Source organism: Solea solea, chromosome 9 (assembly GCF_958295425.1).
Source record: "Solea solea chromosome 9, fSolSol10.1, whole genome shotgun sequence".
Classification (NCBI taxonomy): domain Eukaryota; kingdom Metazoa; phylum Chordata; class Actinopteri; order Pleuronectiformes; family Soleidae; genus Solea; species Solea solea.
Genome location: NC_081142.1, coordinates 20263718 through 20278178, shown reverse-complemented (window position 1 = coordinate 20278178; position 14461 = coordinate 20263718). Strand labels below are relative to the sequence as shown.

At 34.7% G+C, this 14461-nt stretch overlaps 1 long non-coding RNA gene across 1 annotated transcript in view; it reads left to right on the top strand.

Moving 5' to 3' along the window:
• The window catches only part of LOC131465955 (uncharacterized), a 29206-nt gene that overhangs the window by 11098 nt on the left and 3647 nt on the right, over nt 1–14461 (top strand). The window lies entirely within an intron of this gene.

Genomic DNA, 14461 nt, shown 5'->3' with positions numbered 1-14461 from the left:
GTCGTCCAAAATGTGACAAAAAAGTCATAGGTTAGTATGTCGTCCAAAATGTGACAAAAATGTCATAGGTTAGTATGTCGTCCAAAATGTGACAAAAATGTCATAGTTTAGTATGTCGTCCAAAATATGACAAAAAAGTCAATGGTTAGTATGTCGTCCAAAATGTGACAAAAATGTCATAGGTTAGTATGTCGTCCAAAATGTGACAAAAATGTCATAGTTTAGTATGTCGTCCAAAATATGACAAAAAAGTCAATGGTTAGTATGTCGTCCAAAATGTGACAAAAATGTCATAGGTTAGTATGTTGTCCAAAATGTGACAAAAAGTCATAGGTTAGTATGTCGTCCAAAATGTGACAAAAAAGTCATAGGTTAGTATGTCGTCCAAAATGTGAAAAAAAGTCAATGGTTAGTATGTCGTCCAAAATGTGACAAAAAAGTCAATGGTTAGTATGTCGTCCAAAATGTGACAGAAAAGTCATAGGTTAGTATGTCGTCCAAAATGTGACAGAAAAGTCATACTTTAGTATGTCATCCAAAATGTGACAGAAAAGTCATAGGTTAGTATGTCGTCCAAAATGTGACAGAAAAGTCATACTTTAGTATGTCGTCCAAAATGTGACAAAAAGTCATAGGTTAGTATGCCGTCCAAAATGTGACAAAAAAGTCATAGGTTAGTATGTCGTCCAAAATGTGACAAAAATGTCATAGTTTAGTATGTCGTCCAAAATATGACAAAAAAGTCAATGGTTAGTATGTCGTCCAAAATGTGACAAAAATGTCATAGGTTAGTATGTCGTCCAAAATGTGACAAAAATGTCATAGTTTAGTATGTCGTCCAAAATATGACAAAAAACTCAATGGTTAGTATGTCGTCCAAAATGTGACAAAAATGTCATAGGTTAGTATGTCGTCCAAAATGTGACAAAAAGTCATAGGTTAGTATGTCGTCCAAAATGTGACAAAAATGTCATAGGTTAGTATGTCGTCCAAAATGTGACAAAAAAGTCATAGGTTAGTATGTCGTCCAAAATGTGACAAAAATGTCATGGGTTAGTATGTCGTACAAAATGTGACAAGAAGTCATAGGTTAGTATGTCGTCCAAAATGTGACAAAAATGTCATAGTTTAGTATGTCGTCCAAAATGTGTCAAAAATGTCATAGGTTAGTATGTCGTCCAAAACGTGACAAAAGTGTCATAGTTTAGTATGTCGTCCAAAATGTGACAAAAAAGTCAATGGTTAGTATGTCATCCAAAATGTGACAAAAACGTCATAGGTTAGTATGTCGTCCAAAATGTGACAAAAATGTCATGGGTTAGTATGTCGTACAAAATGTGACAAGAAGTCATAGGTTAGTATGTCGTCCAAAATGTGACAAAAATGTCATAGGTTAGTATGTCGTCCAAAATGTGACAAAAATGTCATAGTTTAGTACGTCATCCAAAATGTGACAAAAACGTCATAGGTTAGTATGTCGTCCAAAATGTGACAAAAATGTCATAGTTTAGTATGTCGTCCAAAATGTGACAAAAAGTCATAGGTTAGTATGCCGTCCAAAATGTGACAAAAATGTCATGGGTTAGTATGTCTTCCAAAATGTGACAAAAAGTCATAGGTTAGTATGTCGTCCAAAATGTGACAAAAATGTCATAGTTTAGTATGTCATCCAAAATGTGACAAAAACGTCATAGGTTAGTATGTCGTCCAAAATGTGACAAAAATGTCATAGTTTAGTATGTCGTCCAAAATGTGACAAAAAGTCATAGGTTAGTATGCCGTCCAAAATGTGACAAAAAAGTCATAGGTTAGTATGTCGTCCAAAATGTGACAAAAAAGTCATAGGTTAGTATGCCGTCCAAAATGTGACAAAAAAGTCAAAGTACACTATGGCCCCGGAAAAAGAGCCTAAGGAGTGGCTTAGTTGAAAAGACACTGGCTTTTTAAACCAGGGATTGTGGGTTCAAGTCCCGTGTGAGGTGAACTACGTTTACTCTTAGTACTTCCTATAGCGTTAGTATTTCACCCAAAGAAGTCATAGTTGAGTACGTCATCCAAAATGTGGAAAAAAGTCATACGTTAGCATGTCGACGAAAATGTCATACTTTAGTTTGTCGTCCGAATCGTGAAAGAAGTCATAGGTTAGTATGTAGTCCAAAATATGACAAAAATGTCATCATTTAGTATGTCATCCAAAACATGACAGAAATGTCATACTTTAGTATGTCGTCCAAAATGTGACAAAAAAGTCATAGGTTAGTATGTCGTCCAAAATGTGACAAAAATGTCATGGGTTAGTATGTCGTACAAAATGTGACAAGAAGTCATAGGTTAGTATGTCGTCCAAAATGTGACAAAAATGTCATAGGTTAGTATGTCGTCCAAAATGTGACCAAAATGTCATACTTTAGTATGTCGTCCAAAATGTGACAAAAAGGTCATAGGTTAGTATATCGTCCAAAATGTGACAAAAAAGTCAATGGTTAGTATGTCTTCCAAAATGTGACAAAAAAGTCAATGGTTAGTATGTCGTCCAAAATGTGACAAAAAAGTCAATGGTTAGTATGTCTTCCAAAATGTGACAAAAAAGTCATACATTAGTATGTCGTCCAAAATGTGACAAAAAAGTCAATGGTTAGTATGTCGTCCAAAATGTGACAGAAAAGTCATAGGTTAGTATGTCTTCCAAAATGTGACAAAAAAGTCAATGGTTAGTATGTCGTCCAAAATGTGACAAAAAGTCATAGGTTAGTATGTCGTCCAAAATGTGACAAAAAAGTCATAGGTTAGTATGTCGTCCAAAATGTGACAAAAAGTCATAGGTTAGTATGTCGTCCAAAATGTGACAAAAAAGTCATAGGTTAGTATGTCCTCCAAAATGTGACAAAAAAGTCAATGGTTAGTATGTCGTCCAAAATGTGACAAAAAAGTCAATGGTTAGTATGTCGTCCAAAATGTGACAAAAAAGTCAATGGTTAGTATGTCGTCCAAAATGTGACAAAAAAGTCAATGGGTAGTATGTCGTCCAAAATGTGACAAAAATGTCATAGTTTAGTATGTCGTCCAAAATATGACAAAAATGTCATAGTTTAGTATGTCGTCCAAAATATGACAAAAAAGTCAATGGTTAGTATGTCGTCCAAAATGTGACAAAAATGTCATAGGTTAGTATGTCGTCCAAAATGTGACAAAAAGTCATAGGTTAGTATGTCGTCCAAAATGTGACAAAAATGTCATAGGTTAGTATGTCGTCCAAAATGTGACAAAAAGTCATAGGTTAGTATGTCGTCCAAAATGTGACAAAAAGTCATAGGTTAGTATGTCGTCCAAAATGTGACAAAAATGTCATAGGTTAGTATGTCGTCCAAAATGTGACAAAAAAGTCATAGGTAAGTATGTCGTCCAAAATGTGACAAAAAGTCATAGGTTAGTATGTCGTCCAAAATGTGACAAAAAGTCATAGGTTAGTATGTCGTCCAAAATGTGACAAAAAAGTCAATGGTTAGTATGTCGTCCAAAATGTGACAAAAATGTCATAGGTTAGTATGTCGTCCAAAATGTGACAAAAATGTCATAGTTTAGTATGTCGTCCAAAATATGACAAAAAAGTCAATGGTTAGTATGTCGTCCAAAATGTGACAAAAATGTCATAGGTTAGTATGTCGTCCAAAATGTGACAAAAATGTCATAGTTTAGTATGTCGTCCAAAATATGACAAAAAACTCAATGGTTAGTATGTCGTCCAAAATGTGACAAAAATGTCATAGGTTAGTATGTTGTCCAAAATGTGACAAAAAGTCATAGGTTAGTATGTCGTCCAAAATGTGACAAAAAAGTCAATGGTTAGTATGTCGTCCAAAATGTGACAAAAGAGTCAATGGTTAGTATGTCGTCCAAAATGTGACAAAAAAGTCATAGGCTAGTATGTCCTCCAAAATGTGACAAAAAGTCATAGGTTAGTATGTCGTCCAAAATGTGACAGAAAAGTCATAGGTTAGTATGTCGTCCAAAATGTGACAGAAAAGTCATACTTTAGTATGTCGTCCAAAATGTGACAAAAAAGTCATAGTTTAGTATGTCGTCCAAAATGTGACAGAAAAGTCATAGGTTAGTATGTCGTCCAAAAAGTGACAGAAAAGTCAATGGTTAGTATGTCGTCCAAAATGTGACAGAAAAGTCATAGGTTAGTATGTCGTCCAAAATGTGACAGAAAAGTCATACTTTAGTATGTCGTCCAAAATGTGACAAAAAAGTCATAGTTTAGTATGTCGTCCAAAATGTGACAGAAAAGTCATAGGTTAGTATGTCGTCCAAAAAGTGACAGAAAAGTCAATGGTTAGTATGTCGTCCAAAATGTGACAAAAAAGTCATACATTAGTATGTCGTGCAAAATGTGACAGAAAAGTCATAGGTTAGTATGTCTTCCAAAATGTGACAAAAAGTCATAGGTTAGTATGTCGTCCAAAATGTGACAAAAAAGTCATAGGTTAGTATGTCGTCCAAAATGTGACAAAAATGTCATAGGTTAGTATGTCGTCCAAAATGTGACAAAAATGTCATAGTTTAGTATGTCGTCCAAAATATGACAAAAAAGTCAATGGTTAGTATGTCGTCCAAAATGTGACAAAAATGTCATAGGTTAGTATGTCGTCCAAAATGTGACAAAAATGTCATAGTTTAGTATGTCGTCCAAAATATGACAAAAAAGTCAATGGTTAGTATGTCGTCCAAAATGTGACAAAAATGTCATAGGTTAGTATGTTGTCCAAAATGTGACAAAAAGTCATAGGTTAGTATGTCGTCCAAAATGTGACAAAAAAGTCATAGGTTAGTATGTCGTCCAAAATGTGAAAAAAAGTCAATGGTTAGTATGTCGTCCAAAATGTGACAAAAAAGTCAATGGTTAGTATGTCGTCCAAAATGTGACAGAAAAGTCATAGGTTAGTATGTCGTCCAAAATGTGACAGAAAAGTCATACTTTAGTATGTCATCCAAAATGTGACAGAAAAGTCATAGGTTAGTATGTCGTCCAAAATGTGACAGAAAAGTCATACTTTAGTATGTCGTCCAAAATGTGACAAAAAGTCATAGGTTAGTATGCCGTCCAAAATGTGACAAAAAAGTCATAGGTTAGTATGTCGTCCAAACTGTGACAAAAAAGTCATAGGTTAGTATGCCGTCCAAAATGTGACAAAAAAGTCAAAGTACACTATGGCCCCGGAAAAAGAGCCTAAGGAGTGGCTTAGTTGATAAGACACTGGCTTTTTAAACCAGGGATTGTGGGTTCAAGTCCCGTTTGAGGTGAACTACGTTTACTCTTAGTACTTCCTATAGCGTTAGTATTTCACCCAAAGAAGTCATAGTTGAGTACGTCATCCAAAATGTGGAAAAAAGTCATACGTTAGCATGTCGACGAAAATGTCATACTTTAGTTTGTCGTCCGAATCGTGAAAGAAGTCATAGGTTAGTATGTAGTCCAAAATATGACAAAAATGTCATCATTTAGTATGTCATCCAAAACATGACAGAAATGTCATACTTTAGTATGTCGTCCAAAATGTGACAAAAAAGTCATAGGTTAGTATGTCGTCCAAAATGTGACAAAAATGTCATGGGTTAGTATGTCGTACAAAATGTGACAAGAAGTCATAGGTTAGTATGTCGTCCAAAATGTGACAAAAATGTCATAGGTTAGTATGTCGTCCAAAATGTGACCAAAATGTCATACTTTAGTATGTCGTCCAAAATGTGACAAAAAGGTCATAGGTAAGTATATCGTCCAAAATGTGACAAAAAGGTCATAGGTTAGTATATCGTCCAAAATGTGACAAAAAAGTCATACATTAGTATGTCGTCCAAAATGTGACAAAAAAGTAAATGGTTAGTATGTCGTCCAAAATGTGACAGAAAAGTCATAGGTTAGTATGTCGTCCAAAATGTGACAAAAATGTCATAGTTTAGTATGTCGTCCAAAATATGACAAAAAAGTCAATGGTTAGTATGTCGTCCAAAATGTGACAAAAATGTCATAGTTTAGTATGTCGTCCAAAATATGACAAAAAAGTCAATGGTTAGTATGTCGTCCAAAATGTGACAAAAATGTCATAGGTTAGTATGTCGTCCAAAATGTGACAAAAAGTCATAGGTTAGTATGTCGTCCAAAATGTGACAAAAATGTCATAGGTTAGTATGTCGTCCAAAATGTGACAAAAAGTCATAGGTTAGTATGTCGTCCAAAATGTGACAAAAAGTCATAGGTTAGTATGTAGTCCAAAATGTGACAAAAATGTCATAGGTTAGTATGATGTCCAAAATGTGACAAAAAAGTCATAGGTAAGTATGTCGTCCAAAATGTGACAAAAAGTCATAGGTTAGTATGTCGTCCAAAATGTGACAAAAATGTCATAGGTTAGTATGTCGTCCAAAATGTGACAAAAAAGTCATAGGTAAGTATGTCGTCCAAAATGTGACAAAAAGTCATAGGTTAGTATGTCGTCCAAAATGTGACAAAAAGTCATAGGTTAGTATGTCGTCCAAAATGTGACAAAAAAGTCAATGGTTAGTATGTCGTCCAAAATGTGACAAAAATGTCATAGGTTAGTATGTCGTCCAAAATGTGACAAAAATGTCATAGTTTAGTATGTCGTCCAAAATATGACAAAAAAGTCAATGGTAAGTATGTCGTCCAAAATGTGACAAAAATGTCATAGGTTAGTATGTCGTCCAAAATGTGACAAAAATGTCATAGTTTAGTATGTCGTCCAAAATATGACAAAAAACTCAATGGTTAGTATGTCGTCCAAAATGTGACAAAAATGTCATAGGTTAGTATGTTGTCCAAAATGTGACAAAAAGTCATAGGTTAGTATGTCGTGCAAAATGTGACAAAAAAGTCAATGGTTAGTATGTCGTCCAAAATGTGACAAAAAAGTCAATGGTTAGTATGTCGTCCAAAATGTGACAAAAAAGTCATAGGTTAGTATGTCCTCCAAAATGTGACAAAAAGTCATAGGTTAGTATGTCGTCCAAAATGTGACAGAAAAGTCATAGGTTAGTATGTCGTCCAAAATGTGAAAGAAAAGTCATACTTTAGTATGTCGTCCAAAATGTGACAAAAAAGCCAATGGTTAGTATGTCGTCCAAAATGTGACAGAAAAGTCATAGGTTAGTATGTCTTCCAAAATGTGACAAAAAGTCATAGGTTAGTATGTCGTCCAAAATGTGACAAAAAAGTCATAGGTTAGTATGTCGTCCAAAATATGACAAAAATGTCATAGTTTAGTATGTCGTCCAAAATATGACAAAAAAGTCAATGGTTAGTATGTCGTCCAAAATGTGACAAAATTTTTTTTGGACGACAGTTTAGTATGTCGTCCAAAATATGACAAAAAAGTCAATGGTTAGTATGTCGTCCAAAATGTGACAAAAATGTCATAGTTTAGTATGTCGTCCAAAATATGACAAAAAAGTCAATGGTTAGTATGTCGTCCAAAATGTGACAAAAATGTCATAGGTTACTATGTTGTCCAAAATGTGACAAAAAGTCATAGGTTAGTATGTCGTCCAAAATGTGACAAAAAAGTCATAGGTTAGTATGTCGTCCAAAATGTGACAAAAAAGTCAATGGTTAGTATGTCGTCCAAAATGTGACAAAAAAGTCAATGGTTAGTATGTCATCCAAAATGTGACAAAAAGTCATAGGTTAGTATGTCGTCCAAAATGTGACAAAAATGTCATAGGTTAGTATGTCTTCCAAAATGTGACAAAAAGTCATAGGTTAGTATGTCGTCCAAAATGTGACAGAAAAGTCATAGGTTAGTATGTCGTCCAAAATGTGACAGAAAAGTCATACTTTAGTATGTCATCCAAAATGTGACAGAAAAGTCATAGGTTAGTATGTCGTCCAAAATGTGACAGAAAAGTCATACTTTAGTATGTCGTCCAAAATGTGACAAAAATGTCATAGGTTAGTATGTCGTCCAAAATGTGACAAAAATGTCATAGTTTAGTATGTCGTCCAAAATATGACAAAAAAGTCAATGGTTAGTATGTCGTCCAAAATGTGACAAAAATGTCATAGGTTAGTATGTCGTCCAAAATGTGACAAAAATGTCATAGTTTAGTATGTCGTCCAAAATATGACAAAAAAGTCAATGGTTAGTATGTCGTCCAAAATGTGACAAAAATGTCATAGGTTAGTATGTTGTCCAAAATGTGACAAAAAGTCATAGGTTAGTATGTCGTCCAAAATGTGACAAAAAAGTCATAGGTTAGTATGTCGTCCAAAATGTGACAAAAAAGTCAATGGTTAGTATGTCGTCCAAAATGTGACAAAAAAGTCAATGGTTAGTATGTCGTCCAAAATGTGACAAAAAAGTCATAGGTTAGTATGTCCTCCAAAATGTGACAAAAATGTCATAGTTTAGTATGTCGTCCAAAATATGACAAAAAAGTCAATGGTTAGTATGTCGTCCAAAATGTGACAAAAATGTCATAGGTTAGTATGTTGTCCAAAATGTGACAAAAAGTCATAGGTTAGTATGTCGTCCAAAATGTGACAAAAAAGTCATAGGTTAGTATGTCGTCCAAAATGTGACAAAAAAGTCAATGGTTAGTATGTCGTCCAAAATGTGACAAAAAAGTCAATGGTTAGTATGTCGTCCAAAATGTGACAAAAAAGTCATAGGTTAGTATGTCCTCCAAAATGTGACAAAAAAGTCAATGGTTAGTATGTCGTCCAAAATGTGACAAAAAGTCATAGGTTAGTATGTCGTCCAGAATGTGACAAAAAAGTCATAGGTTAGTATGTTGTGCAAAATGTGACAAAAAAGTCATAGGTTAGTATGTCGTCCAAAATGTGACAAAAAAGTCATAGTTTAGTATGTCGTCCAAAATGTGACAGAAAAGTCATAGGTTAGTATGTCGTCCAAAATGTGACAGAAAAGTCATACTTTAGTATGTCGTCCAAAATGTGACAAAAAGTCATAGGTCAGTATGTTGTCCAAAATGTGACAAAAAGTCATAGGTTAGTATGTCGTCCAGAATGTGACAAAAAAGTCATAGGTTAGTATGTTGTGCAAAATGTGACAAAAAAGTCATAGGTTAGTATGTCGTCCAAAATGTGACAAAAAGTCATAGGTTAGTATGTCGTCTAAAATGTGACAAAAAAGTCATAGGTTAGTATGTCGTTTAAAATCACGCAAAAAAGTCATAGGTTAGTATGTCGTCCAAAATGTCACAGAAAAGTCATACTTTAGTATGTCGTCCAAAATGTGACAGAAAAGTCATAGATTAGTATGTCGTCCAAAATGTGACAAAAATGTCATAGTTTAGTATGTCGTCCAAAATGTGACAGAAAAGTCATAGGTTAGTATGTCGTCCAAAATGTGACAGAAAAGTCATACTTTAGTATGTCGTTCAAAATGTGACAAAAAAGTCATAGTTTAGTATGTCGTCCAAAATGTGACAGAAAAGTCATACTTTAGTATGTCGTCCAAAATGTGATAAAAAGTCATAGGTTAGTATGTCGTCCAAAATGTGACAAAAAAGTCATAGGTTAGTATGTCGTCCAAAATGTGACAAAAAGTCATAGGTTAGTATGTCGTCCAAAATGTGACAAAAAGTTATAGGTTAGTATGTCGTCCAGAATGTGACAAAAAAGTCATAGGTTAGTATGTTGTGCAAAATGTGACAAAAAAGTCATAGGTTAGTATGTCGTCCAAAATGTCACAAAAGTCATAGATTAGTATGTCGTCTAAAATGTGACAAAAAAGTCATAGGTTAGTATGTCGTTTAAAATCACGCAAAAAAGTCATAGGTTAGTATGTCGTCCAGAATGTGACAAAAAAGTCATAGGTTAGTATGTCGTCCAAAATGTGACAGAAACGTCATAGGTTAGTATGTCGTCCAAAATGTCACAGAAAAGTCATAAGTTAGTATGTCGTCCAAAATGTCACAGAAAAGTCATACTTTATTTAGTATGTCGTCCAAAAAGTGACAGAAAAGTCATACATTAGTATGTCGTCCAAAATGTGACAAAAAGTCATAGGTTAGTATGTCGTCCAGAATGTGACAAAAAAGTCATAGGTTAGTATGTCGTCCAGAATGTGACGAAAAAGTCATAGTTTAGTATGTCGTCCAAAATGTGACAGAAAAGTCATAGGTTAGTATGTCGTCCAAAATGTGACAGAAAAGTCATAGGTTAGTATGTCGTCCAAAATGTGACAGAAAAGTCATACATTAGTATGTCGTCCAAAATGTGACAGAAAAGTCATACATTAGTATGTCGTCCAAAATGTGACAAAAAAGTCATAGTTTAGTATGTCCTCCAAAATGTGACAAAAAAGTCATAGGTTAGTATGTCGTCCAAAATGTGACAAAAAAGTCATAGTTTAGTATGTCGTCCAAAATGTGACAGAAAAGTCATACATTAGTATGTCGTCCAAAATGTGACAAAAAAGTCATACATTAGTATGTCGTCCAAAATGTGACAAAAAAGTCATACATTAGTATGTCGTCCAAAATGTGACAAAAAAGTCATAGGTTAGTATGTCGTCCAAAATGTGACAAAAAAGTCATAGGTTAGTATGTCGTTTAAAATCACGCAAAAAAGTCATAGGTTAGTATGTCGTCCAAAATGTCACAGAAAAGTCATACTTTAGTATGTCGTCCAAAATGTGACAGAAAAGTCATAGTTTAGTATGTCGTCCAAAATGTGACAGAAAAGTCATAGTTTAGTATGTCGTCCAAAATGTGACAGAAAAGTCATAGTTTAGTATGTCGTCCAAAATGTGACAGAAAAGTCATAGGTTAGTATGTCGTCCAAAATGTGACAAAAAAGTCATAGGTTAGTATCTCGTCCAAAATGTGACAGAAAAGTCATACTGTAGTATGTCGTCCAAAATGTGACAAAAAAGTCATAGTTTAGTATGTCGTCCAAAATGTGACTTAAAAGTCATACTTTAGTATGTCGTCCAAAATGTGACAAAAAAGTCATAGTTTAGTATGTCGTCCAAAATGTGACAGAAAAGTCATAGGTTAGTATGTCGTCCAGAATGTGACAAAAAAGTCATAGTTTAGTATGTCGTCCAAAATGTGACAGGAAAGTCATAGGTTAGTATTTCGTCCAAAATGTGACAGAAAAGTCATAGGTTAGTATGTCGTCCAAAATGTGACAGAAAAGTCATACATTAGTATGTCGTCCAAAATGTGACAGAAAAGTCATACATTAGTATGTCGTCTAAAATGTGACAAAAAAGTCATAGGTTAGTATGTCGTTTAAAATCACGCAAAAAAGTCATAGGTTAGTATGTCGTCCAAAATGTCACAGAAAAGTCATACTTTAGTATGTCGTCCAAAATGTGACAGAAAAGTCATAGATTAGTATGTCGTCCAAAATGTGACAAAAATGTCATAGTTTAGTATGTCGTCCAAAATGTGACAGAAAAGTCATAGGTTAGTATGTCGTCCAAAATGTGACAGAAAAGTCATAGATTAGTATGTCGTCCAAAATGTGACAAAAAAGTCATCGTTTAGTATATCGTCCAAAATGTGACAGAAAAGTCATAGGTTAGTATGTCGTCCAAAATGTGACAAAAAAGTCATCGTTTAGTATATCGTCCAAAATGTGACAGAAAAGTCATAGGTTAGTATGTCGTCCAAAATGTGACAGAAAAGTCATACTTTAGTATGTCGTCCAAAATGTGATAAAAAGTCATAGGTTAGTATGTCGTCCAAAATGTGACAAAAAAGTCATAGGTTAGTATGTCGTCCAAAATGTGACAAAAAGTCATAGGTCAGTATGTTGTGCAAAATGTGACAAAAAAGTCATAGGTTAGTATGTCATCCAAAATGTGACAAAAAAGTCATACGTTAGTATGTCGTCTAAAATGTGACAAAAAAGTCATAGGTTAGTATGTCGTTTAAAATCACTCAAAAAAGTCATAGGTTAGTATGTCGTCCAGAATGTGACAAAAAAGTCATAGGTTAGTATGTTGTCCAAAATGTGACAGAAAAGTCATGGGTTAGTATGTCGTCCAAAATGTCACAGAAAAGTCATACTTTATTTAGTCTGTCGTCCAAAATGTGACAGAAAAGTCATAGGTTAGTATGTCGTTCAAAATGTGACAGAAAAGTCATAGGTTAGTATGTCGTCCAAAATGTGACAGAAAAGTCATAGGTTAGTATGCCGTCCAAAATGTGACAAAAAAGTCATAGTTTAGTATGTCGTCCAAAATGTGACAGAAAAGTCATAGGTTAGTATGTCGTCCAAAATGTGACAAAAAAGTCATAGATTAGTATGTCGTCCAGAATGTGACAAAAAAGTCAATGGTTAGTATGTCGTCCAAAATGTGACAAAAAAGTCATAGTTCAGTACGTCGTCCAAAATGTGACAGAAAAGTCATAGGTTAGTATGTCGTCCAAAATGTGACAAAAAAGTCATAGATTAGTATGTCGTCCAGAATGTGACAAAAAAGTCAATGGTTAGTATGTCGTCCAAAATGTGACAAAAAAGTCATAGATTAGTATGTCGTCCAAAATGTGACAAAAAAGTCATAGATTAGTATGTCGTCCAGAATGTGACAAAAAAGTCATAGTTCAGTATGTCGTCCAAAATGTGACAGAAAAGTCATACTTTAGTATGTCGTCCAGAATGTGACAAAAAAGTCATAGTTTAGTATGTCGTCCAAAATGTGACAGAAAAGTCATAGGTTAGTATGTCGTCCAGAATGTGACAAAAAAGTCATAGTTTAGTATGTCGTCCAAAATGTGACAGAAAAGTCATAGGTTAATATGTCGTCCAAAATGTGACAGAAAAGTCATAGATTAGTATGTCGTCCAGAATGTGACAAAAAAGTCAATGGTTAGTATGTCGTCCAAAATGTGACAAAAAAGTCATAGATTAGTATGTCGTCCAAAATGTGACAGAAAAGTCATAGGTTAGTATGTCGTCCAAAATGTGACAGAAAAGTCATACATTAGTATGTCGTCCAAAATGTGACAGAAAAGTCATACATTAGTATGTCGTCCAGAATGTGACAAAAAAGTCAATGGTTAGTATGTCGTCCAAAATGTGACAAAAAAGTCATAGATTAGTATGTCGTCCAAAATGTGACAGAAAAGTCATAGGTTAGTATGTCGTCCAAAATGTGACAGAAAAGTCATACATTAGTATGTCGTCCAAAATGTGACAGAAAAGTCATACATTAGTATGTCGTCCAAAATGTGACCAAAAAGTCATACTTTACTATGTTGTCCAAAATGTGACAGAAGAGTCATAGGTTAGTATGTCGTCCAAAATGTGACAAAAAAGTCATAGTTTAGTATGTCGTCCAAAATGTGACAGAAAAGTCATAGGTTAGTATGTCGTCCAAAATGTGACAGAAAAGTCATACATTAGTATGTCGTCCAAAATGTGACAGAAAAGTCATAGTTTAGTATGTCCTCCAAAATGTGACAAAAAAGTCATAGTTTAGTATGTCGTCCAAAATGTGACAAAAAAGTCATACATTAGTATGTTGTCCAAAATGTGACAGAAAAGTCAAAGGTTAGTATCTCGTCATAGTTTATGGTTTAGAGTACGTGGGCTTGATCCTACAGTTACACACTCTGTTCAGATCCAGACAAATAATCACAAAAATCTCTTAAGAAACTCTTCTCCTGCACACATTTTCCAACCTACACAGACAATTTTTACATGCCTTTAAAGTTTCACAAATTTAAATAAGTAGGCCAAGTTGTTTATGTGGATAGTAACGCGCCCCTTTGAGTCTGATGAGGGTCATGGCAAAATGACTCCACGGCCCCCCCCAGAAACGTTTAAATCAACACCTAGTTTCACCTACACACATGAAATTTGGCACAAATGTCTATTGTGTAAATGTCTACATGAGACAGCACCGCCGCACCCAATATCGCTGTTTGCAGTTATATTTTTATTTATTTATTTGTTTTTGGAAGCTTCTGGAGAGTCACATTTTGCAAGCACATCTGCTCAGAACCAACTCCTGGCAGTCTGATTGGATGCTGGTGTTATCTGATCGTATTTCTGTCCCTGCTGGAACTCAGCATGAGTTTAATACTCAGAGTAGGATAGAATAGGACAGGATAGGGGATGGGAGAGGATGAAAGGGGACATTGGAAGGTCAAAAGGGATGAGAGAAAGAGACAGAGAGTACAAGTAAATTCAAGGGAGGAAAGAGTATTAAGATTGGGGAGAAGAAGGAAAAAAAGGGGAGTCAGTAATGAGAATGTGGAGGATTTGTAGAGAGGGAAAATGAGCTGGAACAAGATGAAGGGTGTGGGAGGTGAGGTTTTCAGGAGAGCATGAGAGGAAATGAGAGAGAGGAGCGAGTGAAAGAAAGAAATTAAGGCCGAGTATAAACATCGGTGGAAAGGTTGTATAGGACACAGGTCGATGGCACAAGTCTGGGAAAGGAGGACATGATTGAAAGAGGACTTT